The following is an 8,744-nucleotide window of genomic DNA, read 5'->3' on the forward strand; positions in this document are numbered from 1 at the left end:
TGTCTGAGGCCAGATTTGAACTCAAGATGAGTCTTCCTGACTCTAGGCCTAGTGGCTTATCCACTGCACCACCAACTGCCCATTAAGACATATACACATCCACTGAACCACCTACCTGCCTCCTTCCTGGCACATGATTGGTGCTTAATAAATATTTTTTGATTGATGGATCCATTCTAATGGGTATTTATAAGTGGTGGCCAAAGAGGGATATTTTGGTTCAGAAAGTTACAAGACAGGTAAGTGGAGCCATAAAGGAATAGATAGACACACGCTTGCCAATAGCAGTATCAGTGTTGCTTTAATTATGGTTCTTGAATTGGAAAGCTCAACTTTGCAGCAAGGAAACTGGTGAGAAGACAGCCAGGTAGTAAAGTGAAGGATTGCTAGGATCATCACATGAGGCTGGTTGGTTGTTGGTTGGTTGTTGTTCTTCGTTCTCAAGGAGGACCAAAATGACATCACCATGATAAAGTGAAATTTCAGTGTGTCTGACTATGGCTGATCAGACCAATACAAGCTCGGAATGTTCTACTACAGGTTGGGCACAGATGGTCTGTATGAATATTTGGGGTGGATATCCCAAATTTGCATATCCTGTGTTTACTTTGTGCTGTCTCAATTCTGTTTTGCTCATAGAGCACAGCACCCTTTCTGATGTGGGCATGCCATGCTAAGCAGTCTTGTACCAGTATCTCCCATGTTGCACAGTCAAATCCAAAGTTCTTGAGAGAGACCTTGAAAGTATCTCTATGTTGAATCTTCTGACCACCATGTGATTGCCTACCCTATGTGAGTTCTCCATAAAATATTCTTTTTGGCAAGTATATATTTTGCATTCCAACAACATGACCAGCCCATTGGAGTTGTGCTCTCTGAAGCATAGTTTGAGTGCTTGACAGTTCAACTTGAGCAAGGACTTCAGTGTCTGGTACCTTATCCTGCCAGGTGATCTTCAGAATCTTCCTAAGACTGTTCAAATGGAAGTGATTCAGTTTCCTGGCATGAAGCTGGTAGACTGTTCATGTTTCACAGGCATAACACAATGTGGTCAGCACAACAGTTCTGTAGACCTTCAGTTTGGTAGTCAGTCTAGTACCTCTTCTCTCCCAAACTTTTCTTTGGAGTCTCCCCAAAACTGAGTTAGCTCTGGCAATGCATGCATCAACCTCATTGTCAATGTGTACATCCCTGGAAAGTACAATACCAAAGTAAGTACACTTATCCACAGCATTGAAAATGATGGGGAAATTCAGAAGCTGCTAAACAAAAAACGAGAACTCCACAGGATATGCAAGCAGGATAGTTCATCCACCTCTGAGAAGACTGCGTTTGATTCCATCAGAAGGAAATTACAAGCAAAGCTTAGAGTGATTCTTGGCTCAGTGAGAAGGCAGATGAAATTCAGTTTTATGCTGATAGTGACAATTCAAAGAACTTTTATGATTCCCTAAAAGCTATTTATGAACCAAAAACCTATGGTGCATTCCAGCTACTCAGTGCTGATGCAGCCACTTTGTTTAATGATAAGGATATGATCCTAGAGAGGTGGGCTGAACACTTCCATAGTGTTCTCAGCAGACCATCATCAATCAATGCTGAGGCCATTGATCGTTTACCTCAGGTTGAACCCAATCCCTCTTTAGCTGGACTTCCAACTGAAGAAGAGGTTTTGAGGGCTCCTTTCATGAGGCAAATCACCTGGTGCTGATTCTACTCCAACTGAGATTTACAAGGTAGGAGGACCATTGCTCATACAAAAGCTGACTGAAATTTTCCAGGTTATATGGCAAGAGGAAATTATCCCCCAGGAGTTCAAGGATACCTCCATTGCCCATCTCTATAAAGATAAAGGGAATAATTGTCCTGTGACAATCACAGGGTGGGGTCTCTCTCTCTTAGTCATTGCTGGCAAAATTCTTGCTAGAGTCCTCCTTAATAGGTTGATCCTTCACTGGAAGATGGTCATATACCTGAAAGTCAGTGTGGCTTTAGAAAGGGCTGAGGAACAGTCGATATGGTATTTGCTACCCGACAACTGAAGGAGAAATGCTAGGAGCAGAACAGAGGTCTGTACCACATGAGGTTGTCAGCTATTGGAAGATCAAGGCCTACAGAGAAGAACTGAGCAGAAAAAGTTAATTCATCCTGGGCAAGGTCTTTGGATCACATATCAAGGCAGACAATAAGAATTTAACTAGGGAGTGGCAATTGTAGTGAGTGCTGTTTATAATTCAGACCATTCCCAAATGATAGTAGCTGGAGTTCTGAGAATTGTAATAAGGAGACCTGACCTCTAATTCTCTCTCATACATTTACTAGCTACAGGATTTTGAGCAAATGATTTAATCTCTTTGAGCCTCAGTTTTCAGCATCTTTACAATGGAACCAATAATAACTGAAATACCTTATGTGACTTCTGTAAGAATTAAATGAAACAATTTGTACAAAGAATTTGCAAACCTGAAAGTGTTGCATAAATACCAGTATTTTTATAATTGTTGATATTATTATTACTAATAATATTATTACTACTTCTAAGTCCCCCCAAAAAACAACTGAAACTGGAAATTCAGTGTTGTCTGACTGTATATCTACAGTAGCTGAAAGCCTTTCTCCCAAGCAAAGTGATGTAAAAGAGTGGGGATATCTTCCATTAAAACAGAAAAACAAATTTTAGATAAGAGATCCTTGTTTAAAAAAAAATTGTTTGTGTGTGTGTGTGTGTGTGTGTGTGTATGTGTGTATCTGCTTGATGAATGGAAGTGTGTAGGTGGATGGGGAAGGAATTTTGACAATCACCAAAAGTTGATGTCTAATAAAACTTCTAAAAAGAAAATCCTCTTTTTTAGGACGCCAGCTAGCAGTGCCTCAGTCATTATTAACTAGTTCCCATAATCACTGATCTTAAAATAATTACAGCTTTGTTTTGTTTTGTTTTGTTTTTACAAAGTAGAGGTATAGCACAAAGCATTTATAGATTTTTCATTGAAGAATACTTCTTTGGGACTTCTTTTGCTTTTGATTTGTTGATCTTTTTCTTTGAAAACTCAAATTTATTACCACTTTGCCCCACTCCCCGCTTCCTGCTATTCCTTATGTATTTCTTTTTAAATTAAAGGACAAAGGGAAACAAACTTTCAGAGTTCTTTTTATTTGAACGTTTGATTCCATTGGCTAAGAAAGCTCAATGTTAGGGTGAATTGGAGCTGAACTTATGACAAGAGATTCAGTGTCTGGGTTTCTTGAAGAGGAACTAAATGGGCATACTGGCCAGGATGTTTTGCCAACTTCATTAGATATGCTGACCTGACTTAACAGAATGAGAGAAGAACCCAAGCATCTATGGGCAGCTCTCCTCAGTGTCCTCATTAATAGTCACCAGGAGAAGACACAGGGGTTGGCCATGGGCCCAGCTACTTCTAAGCCATGCAATTAAAAAATTCTTGCAGAAAGATGTACTTTTCTATTGTGGTCACACATAGAAGCTCTGGGTGGCTTTGGTGTGAATCCCTACATGAATTCTTCTATTCTTATTTACCTGAAATGTTTTTCAACTCAAAATTGGTAGCAATTTCTTTTCATTTTTTAAGTATGAATTTTTCTTTCAAGTGAGAAAAATGATAAGAAGGGGCCAAATGATAAAGGGATGGACCAAGTTTTAGTGAAAAGGGTACTTATTGAAAAAGTACTTATGGAGGAGATGGCTTCAATGTCCATCACTGATTACTGCCTGTGTGAAGTTGGGCAAGTCAATTATCCTGTTGTGGATGAAAGGATCTCCACTTCCTGGGTGCAGCTGAAAAGACAGAACAAAACCAAGTCAGATGGTTTTAAAGACATAACCTAGTCTGGTCATCAAGCCAGTGGGAAAAGACTGGTCCCTCTCATGTAGTGGGTCCCTGACATTTTCCATATGGATACCTCCATCTCAGGTGATCTGGACATGAACAAAACTAGGTTACATTATTATTACTAATCATGTAATCTTAGGCAGAAATCATCACTTTTCTGTTTTTTTTTCTTTCATGTATAAAATAAAGAGGTTGGACTGGGGATCCTTTTGGCCCCTCTTTAAAAAAAAATGCAGGTGGGCAGGGTAGGATTGTAATGCAAATCTATCCTACTTTCTTTGTTTAGCTTATTCATCCATGATCTGGGGGCCAAAGTAATTATTAAAGTATTATTGCAATACCTTATTCCAGTATGTCATAGAAGATAGAATAGGTCCTCAGAATCAGGAGCATTTGGATTAATATCTCACTTTTGATCCACATTGGCTAAGTGCTCATACTTCCCTAACATAGGAGTATGTTACTGAGAAGGTATTTGTTTGCATTAGTAGATGGAGTTTCTTCATTTGGGAATTTCCTTCATCAATGCAGATCACAAGCCATCTAGAATTTAATGTGTCAGAGATTTACCTGAAGCTGAGGGATTAAACATCTTGTCCATGTATCTAGTTACCTAACAGCAGTGTAATAACAATAGTAACATCTATTCAGAAAAGTTCTTTACATATATTATCTCAATACATCCTTATAGCAACCCTGTGAATTAGGTTTTATCATTATTCCCATTTTATAGATGAGAAAACTGAGGCCGAAAAGACATTTGCCCAGAGTCACATAGCTATTTTCTGTTAGAAGGAAGAGTTTGACTCTGGTCTTTGTGGCTCCAAATCTACCATGCTGCCTCTCTATGATGAGGAACTGTTTTGAAAAAGATGAACTCTATCAACTGACATTCATCCTTTTAAAGTTGCTGATACATAGAGAAGTGAAAAATTATAAATATGGAAAATCATAAACTAATTTAATTGCTATCACAGCATAATAGGAAAACCAAAGATGGTAGAATTACAGAGCAGAAAGATTTTAGGGGTCATCTAGTCTACTCTCTTCTAGATGAGGGAACTGAGGTCCAGAAAGGTGTGGAAATCGAGATCTGGAGCAGTGACTTGCTATTGTTCAAACCTAGATCTGCTGTCTCCACATCCAGTGCTTTTCTTATTAACCCATGGTCCCCTTTCCAAACTCCTCATTCATGCACGTCTCCATAGAAGGCTTAATCAATCTCTCCTCATGTTATCTCAGTCCTAATAGGTTGGAAAATGATAATCAGTCTCTCCATGGTGCAACTCAGTCACAGAACCAGGAGGGCAGTGTGTACACCTTATAGAATACTTATTTCTAGGTTCTACTTTGGCCATCACTGGGAAAATACCACCATGCGCATGTATTATAATCCTGCCCCTGAGTATGAATTATGAAAATATTTCAGATGGTGGGCTAATAAACTGAAAGAATGAGTCTGATTGCTGCAAAATAAATTGGACTAGATAATCTCTGAGTCCCTTTCTGCTCAGAATCCTCTAATTCAATCCAAGCTCTCACCATCCACAATTTTTCTCTATACCTATTCTTGGTGTTACAGTATTTTACTATAAATAGAGTAATTTATTAGCAAGCAGATTTTACTGAAGCCTTGAGTAAGAGAGAGTTTAATTGATACAGATGATACTTCTGCTGGGAAGTATTATCTTTTTAGTGTCTTGTACTGTACTTCCCTTTAATTAGCCAGTCCTCTACTTGTTAGAAAGTTGAACATTCAAGCTATTTGGAAAAGTTATTCGCAGGTCAGACATTTTTGCATACAGAGATCAGACCTCACTCATAGCAAGCGTGAGTGATGAGTCCCTTCCCCCCACCCCAAACTCCAGTAACAGAGTCGAAAGATCAATTTTTGTTTCTTCTACTTTTCTGAAGAAAGACATTCTTGTTTTTGTAGTCCCAAGTGGACTGACTAGCCTTAAATCCTAAACACCCTAGCATTTTCACATAGCAGACCTACTTTTTGTTGTTGTTGGGGTTTTTGAGTGATTCAGATGATTATTAAAATATTTTTACTTACAGGATATTATTTAAGAATTATCCCAACATCATGTTTTATTAAACTTTATCTATAGGTGTGTATGCAAAACACATAGACATGAATCAATTTATATGCCAAATAAGGTTCATCTTTTACTTTGTTAAGGTGCAGGTATTTTTTTTAAAACATTTCGAATGTTCCCTTTAAAAAGCAAAATGTTACATGAATAACATTAATGGAGGGCTTCTGTGTTTTAGCTTAGTGGAAACCATAGCACTTCCATCAAATTCAATAAATGTTATAATCTATCTATCCATGACTGACAAATAGTGAAAACTTTCAGGTCTCTGCAGTCCAGAAGGTTCAAAGATGGTTACCATTTCCAAAGAGTCATCTTTCAGTTCTTCTTATAGAAGTTTTATAAGTAGTCAGGTGTAGTTGGTTTGTTTTTTTAAGGGACAAAGTCAAAGGGCACATGTGAAGATTAATGTAGTTCATTGTCACTGAGGCAAGACTTGTCTCCCACCATTAGTTTCCTTTTCCTTAGCAATCTCCATAGTTTTTGATTGCATCACAGCTCTCAACAACTGCATCTCAACAACAACAGTTGTTGTTCATACTTCTTTCTCAAAGAGGACCATGACATTGGGAAGGCAATATCATAATTTAAATGAGGCAGGGCTATGCAAAGTCACCAGCCTCACTCTCTCCTCAGGAGCCATCTGACTTCGGTGGCAAGATATAGATCAGGATGACTGGAGATAGCCCTGGATGCAGTGGGAGACCTTGGCTTTTTTAAGCTAAGGTCTTTCTCAGTTCTCAGTCTGTCTGAGGCAATACCCATTCAGTGATTAAGGATAGGTAAGAAATGAGGCCAAAAATGGCTTCTTTTACCTAATGAAAAAAAAAAAGTAAATCTGGGAGGGAAAGACCCTCAGGGTTTCTTGCCCAAACAAACAATTTCTATTTACATTCACTCTGAGCTCTTACTGATAATTCAGCCCATTGAGCTCTAAGCTGATTCCCAGGCTGGATGTGTTTGTCAAGAACATTTTGTATAAATAATGAGTAGGCTTTGGGAAGAGAGCCTATAATAAACATAAAGGCATTGTCTTTGATTGGTTACATTAAATGTGGCCCATGTTAACACCTGCTCATGAATGAAAACCATGACTGAACAATTAACCATTGAACTGATATGTGGTACAATAAAGAGTTAATGGCCATAGAATATAGAAGTTTATGATGTGATTATTTCAAAATATTCTTACTGGGAAAAGGAAGCAATGAGAAGTAGACTTTTAAAAAAAATTTATTCCTAATTACATGAGATTATATTGCAGGGTTATGAAAGTGTAATTTATGGTCCAGAACTCCAGTTCTAGGATTATAATAATGTGATTCGACCTTATGGGGTGATCCCTCATACTACAATTTTTTTTCTGGAAAGTAAAGAATATTGCTTCTGTTTAGGTTTCCACAAATGTAGGTAAGAGGGACTTGCGTGCAAGCATGCAAGGTAACAACATATGTTGGGTACAGGACAGTCTTCATTTTATCAAGATGAAATAAAGAAAACAAGAATGGCTCACAGTAGTCATAACAATCTAAATCATTGTCTTTTCTGTTCATGAATCATACCTTTCCTACAAAAAACTACCCAGTGGCCGGTTCTACCCTACCACCCACCTCACCTGCTGTGATTATTGTTATTTCAATTGAAATGGCAGCATTATAAGAGCATGTTTCCTTCTCGTGGTTAAAAAGACTAGTAAATTTTCATTGCCTCAAAGTCTGAGGAAGCTGAATTTTAAGGAAACAGAAAAAATGTAGATTAACTGGACCAGAGGTGAATGTTAGTCTGAGACTGAAGATGACAGAATAATCTTCCTCTTAATCTTTTCAGTTCCTGCTGCCTGCCTCAAATTTTGGTGACTGTAGGTGGCATGAATACTTTTTCTAAGATGGAAATCCACTGCAGAGACTGTCCGCAAGCTAAGGGTTCCTTGCATAACCTAGAGCATAACACACGTTGACCAGTCTTCAGTTTTCCTTTCACCTTACTGGAGGCAAAGAGGGACAGTTTACTCTGTTCTGACTTTTAGATTCTTTTTAAACAAAGCTGCAGCTTCTGGTAGAGAAAGCACTGGATTTGAATTTAGAAGACCTCAGTTCAAATCTTGTCTCAGTCACTTAGTACTTGACTGGCAATGATTAAGTTACCTCACTTCTCAAGGACTCAGTTTGTCATGAATACCATAAGTGTGTTGGAGCCAATTATATATTAAAATGCTATGCTCCTATGAATTACCAATTATTATGTGTTGGACCACAGACTGAAAAATGAGAAGAAAAGGCTAGACGTCTTTGCAAAAATTACCCAGGTAGGTAGCTTTAATTTTTGTATCCAGGAGTCACTAAAAATGCTCATATTTGCAGAATTTATGCATAAGAAGTAAACTTTAAGATGTTTATGTAACATAACTTGAAGGCCATTGGGAGGGGTGCTACTTTATAGTCCCCTCTCCATAAAATTCTTTTCAATTTTATGTGTGAAAGTCAACCATTAACTTTAGGTAAATGATTCTTTTACAAGAGCCATCTTTCAAAATGCCAAAGGAAGGGAAGAAGGAAACAAGTATTTATTAAAACTAGTAAGTATCTAAGGCCAAAATTGAACTCATATGTTCCTGGTACCAGACCCAGACCAACAAAATGTCCACAAAAAGAAGGATAGTACATTTTCCCAAACAAATTAATGAATGATGGCAAAAAGATATAGACAACAAGGGAGCAGAGGGCCATTGGACTGAGGGAAGAGGTGCTGAAATAAAGGAAAAGGAGAGAAATAAGCAGCAGAAGGCAAACAT

The sequence above is a fragment of the Notamacropus eugenii genome, chromosome 4, assembly GCF_028372415.1.
Source record: "Notamacropus eugenii isolate mMacEug1 chromosome 4, mMacEug1.pri_v2, whole genome shotgun sequence".
NCBI classification, from domain to species: domain Eukaryota; kingdom Metazoa; phylum Chordata; class Mammalia; order Diprotodontia; family Macropodidae; genus Notamacropus; species Notamacropus eugenii.